Source organism: Thamnophis sirtalis, unplaced genomic scaffold (genome assembly GCF_051295495.1).
Source record: "Thamnophis sirtalis isolate CommonGarterSnake01/CBP01778 unplaced genomic scaffold, rThaSir2_p1.2 scaffold_2, whole genome shotgun sequence".
Lineage (NCBI taxonomy): Eukaryota > Metazoa > Chordata > Lepidosauria > Squamata > Natricidae > Thamnophis > Thamnophis sirtalis.
The window spans coordinates 151,568,222-151,588,378 of NW_028261382.1; positions in this window are offsets into that span (position 1 = coordinate 151,568,222).

Sequence of the window (20,157 nt, forward strand, 5' to 3'; positions counted from 1 at the left end):
TAAGGCCAAATTTATCCTTAAACAAAAGAACTGAGCGACGAAGATAATCCTAATGGGATCGCTGTGGAAAGTTTTTTTTCCTTTGTCATTGTAACTATTTTTTGTGGATTGAAATGCTCGTCACATTCTCCATTTCTCCTCTTAAAGTGAATGAATTGATTTTTTTTTCTTCTGCTTCTTGTTGCTTTATTTTTTGACTTCTGGATTAAAACCTTCATTTTTATTTTAACAATTCTTCCTACTACTTGTTATTAAATCACACTAAAAGCAATCTAAAGAACTTTGTTTCCTACAGAAGGTGAAAATTAACTGCCAGTTGGAGGGGTTTTTGAAACAATGTATCTCTTTCTTTATTTGACTTCACTAACTTTGCAGCTGAAGGGTTTGCAACTTGTTTACAGAAACTGATAAAAAACCAAGGGCATGAACTGTTTTCACAGGTGCCTTCACTATTTTGGCAGAGAAAAAAGAAAGGAAGGAAGGAAGGGAGAACAGAACCCTTCCCCTTTGAAAAGCATAAAAGAACTTGTGTTTAAGTCAACTTAAAATAAAAGCTAAGAGAGGCCTGGAAGACTAGACTGGCAGTCATTATTGGTTGTTTTTTTTTCTTCTCTCTTTTGTTTTGGAAACATGGGTCAATATTTAGATGAGGAAACCTTAAGATTCCAAAATATCTTGGCTGGAATTCAAAATCTATTGGAAGGATATGGGAGAATTGAGAAGAAGCTGGAAAGACTAGTCTTCCTCACAGCAAAAGATGATGGGGTTGGAGCCCCCAAAATTAAAGGGGAGAATGAAGATATAGAAGATAAAGATAAGACAATAGATGAATTTAATAATGGAGACACAGAAGAGAAAAAAATACTGATGATGATAGACATAAAAAGAGAAATTTTTTCAGGTGCATGATTGACAAATAAAGACAAGTTAACTTTAGTAGCAACTGGTGGGCAATGAGATAATCTGAGAGACGCTTCAAGCAACAAAGTGCAGAGAGAAGCCTATAAAAACCTTATAAAGGAGACAAAAAGAAGACTGACTCCACAATTGGCAAGAGAGATAAAACTGTTTTGTTACTGGAAAGATACAGGTTGACAATGAAAGTTGGTAATAAAAAATTAGTTTTTTATTATTAGTGATTAATAAGTAGGACTTTGTAACTCCTAGATTGTTTTAGATTGTTATTAAATGTTTACTCGCTAACAATTAATTAACCATAACTAATAATAATGAAATGATAATGGATACAGCGTAATGATATATACATGTATTGGCAATTTAGTAAAAGAAATTTGGATATAAATTGTAAATTGTGACTTGGGAAAAAGACTTATAAATTTTATTAACAAATTTTCATTTAGATCTTGTTATAGAGGTGTAAGGGTGTAATGTGGTTTTTTTGGGTGGGGGCCCTGATGAGAGAAGATGGGGCATAAATAGTAAATGTGCCGACTGGCGACTACGCGGAGGAGAGCCTTCTCAGTAGCAGCTCTGACCCTTTGGAACGACCTCCCCGTGGAGATTCGCACCCTCACCACCGTCCAGACCTTCCGCACAGCCCTTAGGATCTGGCTATCCCGTCAGGCCTGGGGATAAGACTCTAATTCGCCCCACCCAAATGTTGAATGAAAGTTGCGTTTTATTGTTTTATTTTTATTTATGCACTGTCTTATGTTTTTGTTTTGCACCCCCCTTCCCATGTATTGTAAGCCGCCCTGAGTCCCCTCAGGGAAAAGGGCGGCCTATAAATCATAAATAAAATCCTAAATCCTAAAAAATGATTTTTAGCCAATTATAATAACAACAAGGAAATGTTAATGGTCATTGTTTAACAATATATACATGCTATGGTATTGGCTAAAGTAACTTAGATATAAATGTTAGTCAGTGAGTTGGGAAAAAAGGGGGGAGGCTTAAAAATGTTATCTACTGACTTTTACTTAAAAGATGCTATAGAAGTGTAATGTTATTGGATTTTGTGAAATAGCTAATGAATGCCATTTTGCGGTTGTGTCTCTAAGTATGAATGATTTGAGGTAAAAGCATGTTCAAATAATTGTAGTCAAATGAGAATTGGGGTACATTGAGAGTAAGATATACAAAGATTTTTGACTTAAAGTGTATAATCTAATATGAACTATAAGTAATGTGTAGAAGAACTGCACAAAAGTTATCTGTAACCAATCGACACGCTTTTAATAAGATGTAATAAGGGATGATTCTTTTTTTGTGTTTTTGTTTAATTAAAATTAAAAACATTCAAAAAAAGAGAATTGAACTCCAGGCTATGGCCATTCTAACCACTGCACAACCAAAAGCATTGGTTACTTTTATGAATGACCTTTGTGTTATCTGGATAGAAGAGAATGTGACTGTCATACACTTACTGAACATTTCAACAATCTGAGAATCATAGTAGACTTCTGAAGAACCTGTAGGGCAGGGGTGTCAAACTCAATTTCATTGAAGGATACATCAGGATTGTGTTTGACCTCAGGGGGGGCAGGGGGGCCTGGCTGGAGTGGGCATGTCCAGTTTGATGTCACTTGTTGAGGCTTTGTTGTTAGTCGTGACAGCTTCCTGCAGCTCTCTGCCAGTGAAAACAGAGCTCGGGGAGGCCATGCTCGGCCCTCCTGAACTCCATTTCCGCTGGCAGAGGCACCATAGGCCAGTCTTTCATTGTTTCCAGGGCAGCCCCACAGGCCAGAACTAAGCACCCCATGGGCTGGATCCAACTCACAGGCCTTGAGTTTGACACCCCTGCTGTATGGGTTGTAAATTAAACAATCTGTATTATTGTGTTTCTGCTCTCTCCTCAATGAATGCAATAGTGGGGCAAGATAAATAAGTCTCTTCTTTGCGGGATGCCTCAGAGCTGAGCCCAATTTCCACATGTTTTAATATTTTCCCACTAGGAAATATATTCCATTAGTTTGTGGAATAGTAATATTAGTATTCCAATAATACCCAATTTTACATTAGTACTCCAGGCTGTGCAAGAGTTACTTTCAAAATCTTGACCCAACATCTGCAGTCTATATAGATCTGAATAGAACAATGCAGGCTGAAGCTGAACTCAAGTAAGATGGAGTTGCTTTTTATCCATCAGCTGGTTGAATTGTCTCCAGCATTATCTCTTATTAGAGTAGTATTGAAACGGAGTTTTACAACCTGATGACTCTCTTGCACTTATAGCTACTGCTAGAAAGACAGATAAATGTTTTAGCCAAGGCAACATTTGTCCAGCTTATACTGGTGTATCAGTTGCAGACTTAGCTAGAATACAACAATCTCACAATAATGGCACATGATCTCAACCCTACTTCACTGGACTGCATCAATATGCTGCATCTGGGGCTATCTTTGGAAGCCATCTGGAAGCTTCAATTAGTTCAGAGTGTAGCATTCTAGTTGTTAGGTAACTTATGGTGGCCAGAGCATTAACAACTGTATTCCAGACTTTGGTTTGGTTTTCTATTTGTTTCTGAGTGCAATTCAAAGTGTTAGTTTTTTACCCTAAATGTTGGAAATGCAATCAATGAGTAGGTTCATTTTATCATATGTAGTGGACATGCCCAAAAGTTAAAACATTTTGGATGAAAATACATACTTGGTTGGAAAAAATGATAAAGCAGCACATTGCCTTGAAACCTGAAATATTTCTGTTGTGCATTCGACTGGAAAAATATGATAAAAAGGCTATGTATCTGGTATTACATATATTAACTGCAGCTAGGATTGTATTTGTGCAATGTTGGAAAAGGATGAAATACCATCAGATGAAAGTATCATTAAGAAAATACTAGACTGTATAGAAATGGATAGATTAACACTTAATATTAAAGATAAAGAAGAAATTGAGTATTTCTGAATGTGGGATGTATTTTATGAATGGTTAGATAATAGAAATAGAAGTTAGAAAAGGGGAGATATAAAAAAGAGGTAATGATAATGTGGTGGGAACTTAATCATGAAAATATTATGTATTACTATAACTATGGATATATAGTTACATTATTAATAGTATTGTGATGAATATTATAATATTATAAATTTGTGGATTTAGATTGCTTAAAACCCTGATGCTGCACTGTTCAGTGGAAATGGAAAGTAATATAAATAAAACAAATAAAACATGGGAAAAAAGTATTAGTTTTGAACTTTAAAGCCCAACATACATCTATGTTGTATCTGTTATCAGAGTGATACAGTACCAGCCATGTTTGAATTAAAACAACAACAACCCAAATAGCAGCATTAATGCAACCAATATTGATTTGATGCATAAAAAATACATGAAAACTAAGGTGATTGGGTGGGATTATTTTATAGTTAAAATTTAAAATGTGATCCAGATAGGATTGGATTTAATTTGTAGCAGGAGAAAGGGAGGGCCGCTCTGCTTGAAATAATCATTATAACAGCCCTAGAGATATATCATTAATTCCTTGTGCAATACCGTAGTCTACATTTTACAATAATTGAATAAGAACCTAATTTTCTTCTTAGAAATACAGTAAACACTCTATCTTTAAAAACTGGCATATGTGTTTTACTGTCTCTTATATACAGATGATATGAAGAAAAATAATCCCTTCAAGTTCTACTTTTGTCTGAAGAAATAGCTGCAGGGTGTTGAGATGAATCAAATGGCATGAGAAAATACAAAAGTTCAGAAAACATCTCTGTCAAATAAGCCTGATGATTTATGAGCTGCATAGGAAATCTACCACATTCTTCTTTCCTCAGCTCGCTTGATAAATCTCTTTTAGTCACTAAATTCTGACTCACTATTAAAGAGCTCATTTGCAAACTTTGCCCAAGATGTGGAAATAGAAAATTATTCTGTTTACTATTCCTCACGAATTATGAATGACTCTACTGTACTTTTTCATGGCATAGATTAACCATGTTATTAATCTAGGAGGACCTACTCACTGCACTGATCACTGCTTCTATGTCATCAGTATGGCATTCACTTTCTTCTCCCTTGAAGGAATTCTCTGTTCTCTTCATACTAGACTTTTCATCTCCTTATCTGAAGTATAAATACACTTTTGCCTGCTAAAAGATCTGTTGGGCTCTTGCAAAAACTGTCAGAGTCATTGATAGAGCCATGATAGCATAATGGTTAGAATGCATCATTGCAGGCTAATTCTGCCAACTGCGAGCAGTTCAATTCTCACCGGCTCAAGGTTGATTCAGCTTTCCATGCTTCCAAGGTCAGAAAAATGAGAACCCAGATTGTTGGCGGCAATATCCTACCTGTCAGCCTCTGCTTTGCTGCTGCCATTGAAACGGGGAGGGCGGCATGGTATTTGGGAGGGGACTAACTGTTGTGCTGGAGGAAGATTCTGGAGTTTGAACTGTCCACCTTACTGTGCATGCGGAGGAGGGTTCCCGCCAAGGCCAACGGCACCGGCATTCCATCCTGGTGATGCCTTTCGAAGTTATCTCACACCTGACACTTGGGAGAATTATGATTGGACTGTACATGGGATGCCAAGGAGAGGGGAATGAATTATACAATATATTATTCGCTTTCGCGCCTAAATAATCAGACTTCGCTTTGCTTCGCTTCTGTTCATTTATAATTAGTAAAAATACATTTGATTTCTATCAATGGAGTCTTGTGGTTTTCTTTCCTGATTATCCAATGAAGAAGTGCTGACACTACTTCTGTAAACCACTTAGAGAGGGCTGCAAAGCACCGTGAGGCTGTATATTACTGTAAGTGCTATTGCTATTAGTGTTTGGTGTGACAACACACAAGGCTAAACAGTGTATTTTAGAAGAGATTGTAACATACATACATACATACATACGTATGTACTTACATACTTACTCCAGAATAACTGACCCTTTTTATCCTCAGTATCTGAATCAGTGAGGACACATTACTTAGGATTCATGAGTCAGTGGAACAAACATAAAGCAGGGCTCAGGAAAACTATCTACAGCTTTGGACTAATAATAATATAATAATATAACACAACACAATACAATACATTAGCTAGTTAGTTCATCTTATGATGGGATAGAAATATCACATGTTGGCATTAGAAGAAGAAAGTGGATTTAGAAATGTATTTTTATTTATTTCTGAAATGTGTTTATATTATAAAAATGAGATGGAGAAATATATTTTAATATAGTCTAGATTTAATATGTTATAAGACAAAGGTAGTTTTATATTAATAATGTGTCAATACATTATGGCTCTTTTTTATTTCTTCTTAAAGCATCATTTTATTTTAATCACCATTATAATATTTATTGATTTAAATTGTATTATTGCATACTGGTAGTTATTTTTGTTTGTTAATCCCACTATAATTTATATTTTTTAAACCTTAGAAGTTTTTTCCCAAAATATCATTTATATGCTAACCCTAAAATCATTCATAGAAAATACAAAAAATGAAGCAATGGCTTTTTCCAAATCTCTTCCCTACTACATTACAATGGAAAGATGCAAGCACTATAATTTAGCACAAATCTAGTTTGATAAGTGAACATCAACTGCCATAGGCCAACCAACCAAATCTGGGCTCAGGTGGTGGAGAAGGTAGACAGCAGCTAAAGACTAAACATCTTAACAATGTGTATATAGCTATATCTTTCCATGTGCATATACAACACGTCCTCCTAGGTGACATATGTTTCAACTTTACTTAGTCTAATTAAGATGTAAGCATCTGGAGAACTATAGCATTCCGGATGGCATTTGTTATTTATGGTTATATATCAGCTTAACTTTCTCTGAGTTGTTTTCTTCATGGGCTAGACATATACTTGAGTATGCGTGGCAAGATCTGTGGGCTGACAATGACAAAGTGTTGAAGCCAGTTGGATGGATGGACCACTTGTTTCACCTTAGCGGACTGAACCTTTTCAACCTTGATCCTGTATTCCTTGCATGCTTCAGTTTCTCGTCTGAATTGGTATTCTCACATTTTGAACAATTGTTGAAGGCAAATGCATTAAATCATCTTGAAAGTTGAAGAGCATGTAAAACATATATTTAGAACACCTTTCTACCTTTGGTCAACTGAATAGCTGTGTCTATCATAGATCTGTAACAAATATGGCAAATTTGCAAAATTATCAATAACATTGAAGCTTATATTGCAATGTCATTTTTTAATTTTTTTTATATTCACTAAAAAAATTGTAGAATAAAGAGAAGGGATAAAAGGAAGATTTTTAAGTCATGCAAATATGTCCTATTTTTCCCCAGTCAAATAAATTAACATTTTCAATGCAGATTCAGTTTATCCCTATGGCATAATTTCTATTTCATAAATTCATGATGGGCAGTAAACTGAAGTAAAATATTAATGCCACAACTATCTCAGAATTCTAAGACTAAATCAAAGTGTGTTGAAAGGTATTCCTAAATGATTCAGTCTGAATCACATTGCACACCTTTTCAGACTCCACCCTGCCATGATTCAGTTAGGAACTATTTTATGTTGCCATTTTATAGAATTAAAGTATTTGCTATAAAATATTATTCTCTCTAGGCTCTGCCTAGAACATTATAGCATACCATTAACTTTTGCATTGGTTAGGTTCACTATCCTAGCCCAATGACTGGATGAAGAGCCAGGTCTTCACAGTCACCTAGGAATCTAATAGGATGGGGGCCCTCCAATATGTGGTAGGAGCTGTTCCAAAGGATTGAAGCATTCTTGGAAAAGGAACGTCTCTGATGATCCACCAGATGGCAAAATTTAAGGGAAGGAACATGGAGAGCTCCCACCCTGCCTAAACTGGGTCTAGGACAACTCGCCATGCTCATCTCACCATAACCAACTCGCCACGTCCATCTCGCCACAGCCAACTTGCGACAGGACAATTCATTGCAGCCCAGTTGCCATGGGACAACTTGCCATGGGACAATTCTATGTGCTGTAACTCAAAGCAATAAATGTCATCTGCCACTGTTTCTTTTACATTATTTCCATTGTTGTCAATGGAAATAATGTCAAAGAAACAGTGGTGGCTAACATTTATAATGTTGAATTATCATGCAAAGAATTGTCCCGTGGCGAGTTGTCACATGACAACTGGGCTGCAATGAATTGTCCTGTGGCTGAGGAGAGCTGTCCCGTGATGAGTTGGCCATGACAAAATTGCCACACAGCAAGATTACCATGGTGAGATGGCTGTGCTGAAATAGCCACAGTGAGTTGGCTGTGGTGAGATAATCACAGCAAGATTGCTGCAGCAAGTTGTCCCATTCCAATATAAACTGGTAGGATGGGTAGATACATTCAGGGAGAGACATCTCTGCAAATAACCTCCCATATATCACCCACATAAAGGGGATAATGAACACATAGAATTGCACCCAGAAAAGAACTGGAAGCCAGGGCAGCTTGCCCAGCAGTGGTGTAATAGGAGAGAAAGATGAAACCCTTAAATATAAGGAGCTGGACTTTAGTATATAGGCAAATAATTGAAATGTAAATTTGACTGAGGTTATGGGTCATTACTGCCTTGGGTGCCAAGATCATTGCTTTTGCATATCATACATAGCATAGTAGAAGGTTTGATGTTATTCCAAGATATTTCATCATAATATTTTAAACATTTAAAAAATAAATATATATGTTATTCCCATCTTTGGTCAATAAAGGTATTCACTGTTCATATGGACTGAAAGCAACCATTCAGTTTTTACTGTTGCATTGTCATGCTGTGAAACTGATAGAGGTGCCATTTCTTTGATGTTCCTCAGACATAGCAAATGTTTAAAATTTCCTAATCCCTCAACAGTTAATGATTTATAAACTGTTAATCATTTGAATTATTGAACAGTAATGAATCTTGTAGCAGAAGAGGTGAAGCAACTCTATCTTTTTAATGGATGAATTCACAATAATATTTTTTAAATAATATTTTTGATGTACATTTTCCTTTATTCTACATAACAATTTCAATATTGCAATAACAGTATATTGCTTATGTCAAATCCTTTTTGAATATATATATATTGTTATATACCCTAATCATGACCATTTTTCTCTTAATCATATAGTATAGTCTCTTTTTAAATACATAATACTGTATATCATAATTGTATCCATTGTTTCTATGGTTTTAACATAACATTCTATACATTTATCACTATACATTTTGATTTACAGTTGTGTACAGTCTGATAATAATATTGCTTGCAATATATATTCTTCTGTATAACTTCGTACCTGTATTTGTTTGTCTAGCCAATTATACCATAAGTCCCATATTGAGCAGCAATCTTGAACTCCATATTTTTGCTAATTATTTCAGTCACCATGTATAATATAACAATAATTTACACACTAATAACATCTTTGTTTATTCTTTGCAATGATGTTTTGAGGCTTTTCATTTTGGACAAAAATCCAAAACAGAACAGCAGCAAAACAGTTTGATAAATTATCGTTGATTAGGCTTTCACTTGCTGAAAAGTTATTGTGTTTTCACAATCTCTTGTGGGTAAATAGTGGGTGGAGAAGCTGGAACCTTCATCTGACAAGATGAAACAGAATTTGTCAGCTAAGTCTAAAAGAAATGTTTGCTCAGTAGAGGATGTCTTCTTTACTAAGAAGTGATTCAGACATAGGTCACTGACGAGTCAATAGGAGAATGCAAATGGGAAACTACTTTTAAATACTTTCTTCTTCAAACTCCAATGTTACCAGCTTATGTATTTGATAGCTAAGTCCCAGTTGAATGTTTTTTTTTCATGCAGCTTTAAAAACCAGGTGAGCTCCCTGTTTCTAGAGGAGTAGCCATATTACCTGTATAACAACAACAACACTCAAAACTTCATGTTACAAGACCAACAGTGATTCATGAGACATGTCTGGGTGGGTTTTACTGTAGCTTTAATGGAACCTCAACCAATGCAGAAAGAACTCCTTTGTGTCCAAAATATATTATATCCCAATAATTATAAAGAAAAGAGAAAATAAAATAATGGACCAACTGCTGCAGAACAAAAAAAGGGGAAGAGGGGGAGAGGGGGGGATTAGGTTTCTTGAATGGTTTTTCCAAGGTCTGGGGTGGAAAGGGAGGAAGGATGCTGTCATTTTATCTTGATTCATAATCATTGTATTAAAGCTCAAAGAATGTTTAGCTGGCAGACAAGACAATAACTTCTTACAAGGTTAAGACTGCAGTTCTATCCATGTCTATGCTATAGTATTTTGTTGTTGTTGTTAGTTGCGAAGGTATGTCCAACCCATCGTGACCCCATGGACAAAGTTCCTCCAGGCCTTCCTGTCCTCTACTATCCTCTGGAGTCCATTTAAGCTCATGCCTACTGCTTTGGTGATTCTATCCAGTCACCTCATTCTATGTCGTCCCCTTCTTCTTTTGCCCTCAGTCTTTCCCACTATTAGGCTCTTCTCCAGTGAGTCCTTCCTTCTCATTAGGTGGACAAAGTATTTGAGTTTCATTTTCAGGATCTGGCTTCTAAAGAGCGGTCAGGGTTGATCCTCTCTAGGATTGACCAGTTTCATCGCCTTGCACTCCAAGGGACTCGTAAAAGTCTTCTCCAGCACCAGAATTCAATGGCCTCAATTCTTTGATGCTCAGCCTTTCTTATAGTCCAACTTTCACAGCCATACATTGCAACTGGGAAAACCATACCCTTGACTATATGCACTTTTGTTGGCAGGGTGATAGCTCTGCTTTTTAGTATGCTGTCTAGCTTTGCCATAGCTTTCCTCCCCAGGAGCAAGTTTCTTTTAATTTCTTGGCTGCAGCCCCCATCTGAGGTGATCTTGGAGCCCAGGAAAATAAAATCTGTCATTACCGCCATTTGTTCCCCATCTATTTGCCAGGAATTGAGAGTGCCTTTCTTATGGTCCAACTTTCACAGCCATTTGGACAGTATCCTTATCCTTAGCACATAGAAAGTGTGTATGTTTGTAGCTACAGCTACCTATTTTAGTACCAGACAGCAGCTTTAAGATGTGTAACTTGGACTCCCAGAATTCCCCAGTCAACTGTAGACATTAACAGACCAAATTATGGCTCTGATAAAAAAAATCCATTTAATGTTGGCATCATTCTACTGTACCCCAACTGTTGGCAGAAATCTTTAATCAAGCTCATTCATTGAGGAAGCTTATTTGTCTTCTTGTTCCAGAGTGGCTAGTCTTCAATCATTCAAAATATCTATTTTGAAACATACATATTTTTGTGTACATATTAGCGTAAGTATCACTACAATGTATACTACATTATTTATATTTATATGTGTTCAAATCAAAATGTGCATTTTTGGGGAAATGAGAATTATTTCATAAAAGAGGAACAGGGCAAACAATAGTTCTAATCTATTATTAGCCTATGAAATGTATTTTAGTCAGTTCTCTTATAAATAAAGTCTTCAGGCATCTCAGATATGTAAGGGAGGATAGACTTGCTACCTTAATTGCTATGTTGATCCCATGCAGCACAAAAGACAGAGTAAGTAAATCAATACTTTCATTAGAACCAGAAGACCACTGACCCCACATAGGAGGATAAAAAGAAAGCTCTACTTTGGGCTTAATTATTATGATTGATATCTCTTGATTAGTGATATACACGAGCATAGCTAGTATCATGGGGATTATACTATATATAAAGTATGTGAACAGATATCAGTCTGGTAGGTAGCCAAAAAGCTAGACTAGCTAAGATTTGTCCATTTTACATGCATTTTATATAATCTAATTGCTTCATCGAGTAATCAAAAAGCATGAGATAAGTTTAAGAGGTAGCTATAAAAGAATGAATAATTTATTGTAATTGCCTTCTGGTTTCCAGAAAGAAATAATCTACATACTTGTAGAAATGAAACATATGGTAATATGATGTGAAATATGTATGCTGAATATGCTGAAAAAAGACAAATATTGAATCCAAATATCTATAAATATTAAACTTCTGAAGAAAACAGTGATGCATGTGAAAAAGTAAAAAAAAAAGATGTCTAGATCACCAATATGTTTCATTATTAAAACTGAAGAAAAGTAAATAAGTTATAACTGTAGTGAGGGTAAACAGAGACAGAATCTATGACACTGTATTTGGCATAAAGATTTTGAAATGGTTTAAATGTTTAATGTGTAATGTTTAATAAATTTATATGCCGCCCAATCCCAAAGGACTCCGGGCGGCTTACATAAAAACAATTTAAAAGAATGCCAAAAAGTATAAAAAGTAGAAGACAAGGCAAGTTAAAAAAAACACAACATGCACTCAACTTTAGTGGGGCTGGACCTCATTCAAGAGGTCAACATCCCCAGGCCTGCTGGAAAAGCCAGGTCTTAATAGACTTTCGGAAGGCTGCAAGAGTGGGGAGGGTCCGGATCTCTGGGGGTAGATCGTTCCATAGGGCCAGAGCAGCTACAGAGAAGGCCCTCCCCCGAGGAGCCACCAAACGACATTGTCTAGTTGACAGCACCCGGAGAAGGCCCATCCTGTGAGATCTTATCGGACGCTGGCAGATATGTGTCAAAAGACGGTCCCGTAGATATCCAGGTCCTAAGCCATGTAGGGCTTTAAAGGTGATAACCAGCACCTTGAAGCGTGTTCGGAGACAAGCTGGAACTCACTCCACAAAATTTGATCAAGACCCTCCCTCGGCATCTCTACTGGCACTGTCCAAATGGAGTCTAGGTTCGTCTGAATCTGAGTGACTTTGTCCAACAGAAACTGGGCAAATTCCTCAGCTCTTCCCTGTAAGGGTTCCCCCGCATCCCTCCCTTTCAGGAGGGAGCAGGTTATCCTAAACAGGGCAGCCAGGCGAGATTCTGCAGACGCAATAAGAGCAGAAAAATGAGTACATTTTGCCGCCCGTATCGCCACTAGATAAGTCCTAATGAAGGCTCTTAGTAGTGTTTGGTCAGATTTGGAGTTACTAGCCCTCCAGCGTAGCTCTAGTTGTCTCTTTTGGGGCTTCATCTCTTGGAGTTCCTCGGTAAACCAAGGTGCTCTCCTGGATCCACTGCCGTGGAGAGGCCACAAAGGCACAATCCGATCTAATGCCTCAGCCGCCGCTATGTTCCAGGAAGCGACCAAGGACTCAGTCGGATTGTGGGCAAGGAAGTTAGGTATCTCTCCAAGCTCTGTCTGAAATCCCAATGGGTCCATCAGGCGCCTGGGGCAAAACCATTTAATCGCTCCACCTCTCTGCAGTGGGGGAGCAGCTTCCGAAAATCAAGCCTCAACAGGAAGTGATTTGACCATGACAAGGGCAAGATATCTATCCCCTTTAGTTCCAGATCACGTCTCCACTGCCCCGAGAGAAACACAAGGTTGAGTGTGTGTCCCGCCGTATGAGTCGGACCCTGAATTACCTGAGTCAAGTCCATGGTTGCCATGGAAGCCATGAAGTCCTGGGCCCCATTAGAGTGTTCACTATAAGTCTGGGGAACTCAACCGCCAGTCCGGCTACTGACTCTAGGAGTGCAGGCAGGGCTGCTGTGACGTCAAAAACAAGCCCACTTGACCCCCCCCCCCCAGGTCCAACTTCACAAGGAGGGACTCACACCCGAGTCAATTCCTGATCAGGGATCCTGCGAGGAGCAGGGATCCTGTGAGGAACTAATGATTCCCGGATAATAATTGTGACTCCCCCACCTCTTCATGGTGTCGTGGTTGGTGGAGCACCTGAAACCCTTCTGGGCACATTTCTGAGAGGGGGACTCCTCCCTCATGGCCCAGCCAGGTTTCAGCAATGCATACAAGAGCCGAGGTGGCACAGTGGTTAGGGTGCAGTACTGCAGGCCACTTCAGCTGACTGTTATCTGCAGTTCAGCAGTTCTAATCTCACCGGCTCAAGGTTGACTTAGCTTTCCATCCTTCCGAGGTGGGTGAAATGAGGACCCAGACTGTGGGGGCGATATGCTGACTCTGTAAACTGCTTAGAGAGGGCTGAAAGCCCTATGAAGCGGTATATAAGTCTAACTGCTATTGCTATTGCTATGCCAGGTCTGCCCCCTTGTCTAATATTAAGTCCTGGACGAGGGGAGCTTTATGAATCACAGACCTGGCATTTAGCAACAACAACCTGAGACCAGGGCCTTGACTTCCCTTGTCAATGCAATTTATCTTACACTACATCATTGCTAAAAGGATGGACTGCCAATAGTTTTCTAGCTCTGATCAAGAGATAATTTAATCTTTGAAACTTTATACAGATTAGGTTCTGTCTAAATTGCTCGTCTAGTTCCAGCTTTGGTACCGATATTATATTATGTGCCCATCTAATTACTAAGAACATCGGAGAGCGCCTTCAAACTAATTCTTGCTCCTCCAAAAGGTAATTGTCAGATATTGTGAGGAGATTGTCAGATATTGTGACGAGATTGTCAGATATTGTCAAGAGAGTGTCAGGTACATTAGCAAAAGTGATTTCGTATCCATAATATTAATGTTCTCTTAGGGAAAGTGCTGCTACATATTTTTAGCTTCGCCTTTTAAACAAACTTTGTATTTATTTTTATTTTTATGTCTTAAGTGGTGGTTTTAATTATTTTAAAGTTGTGCATTGTTTTGATTTGTAACACTGTTTTAATAGCTTTTAGCAAATATAATATACAGGAGACATAATATAGAAATAAAAAGTTACCTTGCTACTCTTTTACCTGACCCCCCCAAAAATCTCTGATGTTGTCACTGCCTGATGTCCACCAATCTCTTATGAAAGAAACAGTTCTTCTTTAAAGCTTATTTGCATCTTGAACTTTTCAATATAAAGCACAAATAACTTAATGAATATATACTACTCAAATGTATACTACAAGTTCCTATAATAATACAAAGGTTTTAGTTTTATGCAAATTGAAAATTAACAAAAGTTTCTTCAAGAAAAATTATTCAGTGTAGGCATGCTTCCAAGAAGGTTCGGAAAAGTCAGGATGGGTATTGACAGCATGGAATCAAACTCTAACCCCTTTTAATGGGCATCAATGTGAAAAGGATGGGACTTTATTTGTGTGGGTGCAACTACCATCTTAATGTGTGAACTCCTACAGATGACCCTATGTTAATCCTAGCTAACAGTAACAGAAAGGCTTTATGAAGAGGAAGACTACTTAATGATATTTGATACAAACTAGACTAGTAATTCCTACCTATAGTGCTACTTATGGTTCATTTTTTTCAGATTCAGAAGAAAAATGCCTTCTATGTCTGTGTAGGAGGAATGTGTCACTGGTGCCTCTAATAATAATTTATATATATAGCTTATATAGCTTCTCACAGTCATTCCTAATATTCTTATAGCAATTTATTTTTATAAATAAATTGTCATATATATTTAGATGTGTAAGATAATACATATAATGCTGCCTTTGACTTATGTTGGATGTATCAGCATACAAATTAGTATAGGTAAAAGTGATATGTAAAAGTTCTAAAGCTAATAAAAGGGAACAAATTCACACAATATTAAAGTAAACTTAGAAATGAAGAATTTTTTGGGTCCCTGAGTTAGCACTGAGATGAAAATTTCCAGTTACTGTACACATGGATTGGAGACATCTATACCTTTGGTTTTTTGAGCAACCTTTGAAAGAAATTGGACAAGGTTTATAATTTTTACAAGCTTTATAAATTGTATTGCCAAATTACTACTTTAAATGGCTTGGTATTTGCAACTAAGGTGTCTTCTTAGTTGAATATATGTTTCCACAGTCTGGCAGGCAATCAAAGGACTCAGATAGACTTATTAGGATGATGTTGCTTTCTCAGGAAGGACAATTATGCAATTACTTAGATAAATGACTACTGTAATGAAAATGAGATACACCTACATAAAGCAAAGGATATGTTCATCCATTCTTCAGCAATGATAGCTTTTGACTGACCTTATCTGGGCTCACAAGTCAAATAGGGTTAAACTTGTCAGGATGGAAAACTATGAGGAACTATCAAAGATGTAAAGTATGTTATGCTGGATGGTATAAAAAATCCCAGAAAGCGGCATTTGGCAAGCCATCTATATTATTGCTATATGTCTTGAGATCAAGAGTTAAGTTCTCCTTGTCTGCTTTAACAACAAAGGGAAAATGGACTGAACTGAGGGAAAAAGAGTTTATTCCTATTGAACAAAAGATTATACTTTCTGTCTTCTTGTTGTGAAACGCATTTGTTATGCTTCTGCATCTTAGAAATTATTTAAAGGTTCTGTGGACGTGGCATGGCTTGGTGGTCGTGGTTTGGTGGCCATGGCAGAGGAAGGATACTGCAAAACCCCTATTCCCTCCCCACCCCGGGGCAAGGATATTGTAAAATCTCTATTCCCTTTCCACCCTACTCCAGGGCAAGGATACTGTAAAATCTCCATTTCCACCCCATTCCAGGGGAAGGATACTGTAAAATCCCCATTTCCACCCCACTCCAGGGGAAGGATACTGTGAAATCCCCATTTCTACCCCACTCCAGGGGAAGGATACTGTAAAATCCCCATTTCCTCCTCACCCCGCTAACCTGCTTTCCAGTACCGTTCTCCTATACAGAGCAACAGAAGAAGACCCATCCTATCAGCTGCCAGTCAGCTGGAATTTGGGAGGCAGGGAATAGATGGCGGCGGAGCCAGCCAGAGGTGGTATTTGCCAGTTCTCTGAACTACTCAAAATTTCCACTGCTGGTTTGCCAGAACCAGTCAGAACTGGCTGATACCATCACTGATATAATGTCTATATCATATTAATATATATCTTTGCAGTCAAAAACATTCCTAATTTTACATGGAAGGGGTATCCAGATTTGGATTCTGGATCTCATTCAGGCCTGCCCCTCCAGCTGCCATTCCCAATCCTCACTCCCATTTTCTTTATTCCTGCTAGAATATAACCTGGGAGGAAATGACCACTGTAGCCTTTGGCATTCCTACCATCCAATTAATCCACTTATTCACATTTTTAAAAAGAGAGTGGCCTTAAATACATGCTTGCATTTTCTTTCTCTAACGTGTGTGGCGAATTAACCAAGAAAGTAGTGCTATCAATATTTTAAGAGAAAAACCATACAAATGTTTAATATGATGCCCAATAGACTTCCTGTAATAATGGGAATAGTATTAAAAGTGTAAAAGGAAAAGCATTAGTAAACAAAATATTAAACAATACGGAAATATATAAGTTATTAAGATTGCACGAGTCAGAAATAATATTTAGCCTTTTGTTTCATGGTTAATAAAACAAGAATGTATATATTACACAAGGGGCTTTTGATTCCTCCTCTCCTCTTACACTTCTCTGATTTCCATATATCTGCTTTGCAAGATTCCTCAAATTTTCCATAGCAGACTGACAGTCTCATGGCAGGATTGCAGGGAAGAAACAAAACCAGTTTGACCAGAACATTTATGCTACCATCATTGGTCACAATATTTTAATTAAGCCCACATATCTTAAAATTAGGAGTCAGCCAAACTACACATGATCGGAAAAACTGTGTTTTAAAACCAGTCTTCCCTAAGAAGAAAGATTTATAATGATAATAATTAGTGGCTCTCCCAAATTATGGCTTGGTGCTAATCAGAGTGTTGTTAGAGGAGCCAAATCTGCTAAAATTATCTTTTAAAATTGATTAACTTTCCACCCTTTCTACTTGATGTGTTGAGAATCCAATTATAATCTCTCTCTCTCTTTTTTTTTGTTCTGAGCTCTGATACAGTATATGTCCTTAAATTACACACAGGGGAATGATGTTCAGGGCTGGTGCTGAATGACAAATTTCAAAAGTGTCACACATGCTGTATCATGATTATTAAATTGTATACTCTGGAGTGTTTGCAGGACCATCTGGGATGGCTTTAAGCATTTGGAATTTCACTCCCATTACCTAGTCACCATGGTTTCAGACAACTAGAGTAAGACCATCTGTAAATTACTAAATACCACCCTTCTGTGTTATTTCCTTTCATTCTTCCCTAGCATGGCTTTTAGATCAACAGCATTTGCTGAAAAACAGCAGTAACATGTTGTATTCTTTATTCTCTCTGTATTTCTAATTGTACAATTTAACTGAGAAAGCTATGAATCAAGTTGTTTATATTGTATGGTTAACTATAGCTCATTAAGTGGTTGCTTCAATAGTTTATTACAAAACCTTGTCACTTAAAATTCAGAATGGGAACATGAGGCATGGAGAAAGTATCTAGTCCTCATTTTATTTATCCTTTCAACACAAAGTTTTGATGCCTTAAAGATAAAGACGAGGACTTTTTCAACATAGTGTATTATTGCAATTCAGATATTTGCAGCCTCTTTGTTGAATGTTACATTGATCAAAGGAAACACCGAGGACAGTTAAAACAAAGATCCACCTAGTTTAGCTTAAACTGACAATCAGATGAAATTCAATCAATTTTTATTATGGTCACAGACCAGCATTGAATCAGATGGATTTAGAGTTGGGGGAGGAGAGAGGGTGTTGGCTTTTCAGGAAAAAGATAAGTTTGACCATAAGAAATAGTATCATTGTAGTAATGGAGCCTGGCTGTCCACATAGGACAGGGGTCTCTAATCTTGGCAACTTTAAGCCTGGCAGACTTCAACTTCCAGAATTTCCCAGCCAGCTGGCCAAGGTTGGAGGCCCCTGACAGGGGACTAAAACAAGGATCTCCAGTTTGTGAAAGTCTTGTGGAAGAATTGCCTCTCCCAGGAGACTCATACTGCATCTGTATGATTGTCCTTTAAGTGTTGTTAGTGTATTTTCTTATTTTGGCAAGCTTAACCTCTATTATACTTTTATTTTACTTGTGAAGTTCTTAAATCTAGCCTTGGCAGATACTATTTTAACCAACAGGCAATTAAAAATTATAATTAAACTAAATAATTTAAAGGGATGAACTTTAAACACAATTCTCAAACCTGCTAAATACACTGCAGAATTAATTTCAATTGCCATTCTCATTAAATTGTACATTTTTTTAAAGTTGAAGATTTATGGCCTTGGTTTTTTCTTTAACAAGGATTTTCATGATATATATGTAGATTCAGTGATGTGTGGTGAGGTTTATGGCTGGTGAGGTAATCCTCTCCCCCGGTACCCCACTGATTAAAGCGCTTTCTTTCACCCGCAGCAGAGCTCAGGCGGGCGAAAGGAAGTGCTTTAGTCAGTGGGATGCCCCTCTCCCCCAGCACCCCACTGATTAAAGCGCTTTCTTTTGCCCGCAGCAGAGTTTTCAAGAGCTTTCAAGAGGCAAAAGCCGCCCTGCTGCCCCGGCGCTATGTCCGCCATAGAGGCATCTCGCCTCTATGGCGGACACAGCGCTGGGACGTCCAAAAGCCTGCCACTGTGTCCGCCATAGAGGCATCCCACCTCTATGGTGGAGATAGTGCCGGGGTGGCAGGGTGGCATTTGCTCGCTTTCAAGAGGCAAAAGCCGCCCTGCCGCCCAGGCGCTATGTCCGACATAGAGGCGTCTCACCTCTATGGTGGACACGGTGCCGGGGTGTCCAAAAGCCCTGCTGTTATGTCCAAAAGCCCTGCCGCTATGTCCAACATAACAAAGTGCCAGCCCGCATGCCAGCAGAGGTGGGTAAAACACACACAAAAACACACACACAAATTACTTACAATAATACAATTACTTACAAATTACATGAATTTTTTTTTTAATAAATGTTTTTTTAATTTTAGTTTAAAACGGGTACAGCATCTTTCTTTACATCTGTAGAAAATGTATCAATCAATTACAGATAAGTTTTGGTACATCTCCTCCACAGTCAACCAACATAACTCATATTAACTCAAGCATTATTATATATCCATTTTCATTTAACTGTAATTATTATTTAGAAATATTGGTAAGAGTAATAATCTTGAACAATACCTGCCCACACCAGTGGGAAAGAAAAAAAAGAAAAAAAAAAGAAAAAAAGAAAAAAGGACAAATAAAAAATAAAAATAAAAATAAAAAAATAGTAAATAATACAAAAAAAGACAAAAACGACAAGAGACAAGGCAGGAAAACAAAACAAAACACAGGTGTCTATTATGAAAAAAAAAAGAAGTATATCAACTGGTTACAACATGCTTTGGTGCTTCTCTTCCGTTAATTCATATTAATTCAAATATCTTAACTCGAATATTTACCATATCAACATCCTTATACCTCCAGTTTTAATTACCTATGGTTATTTAACCATCC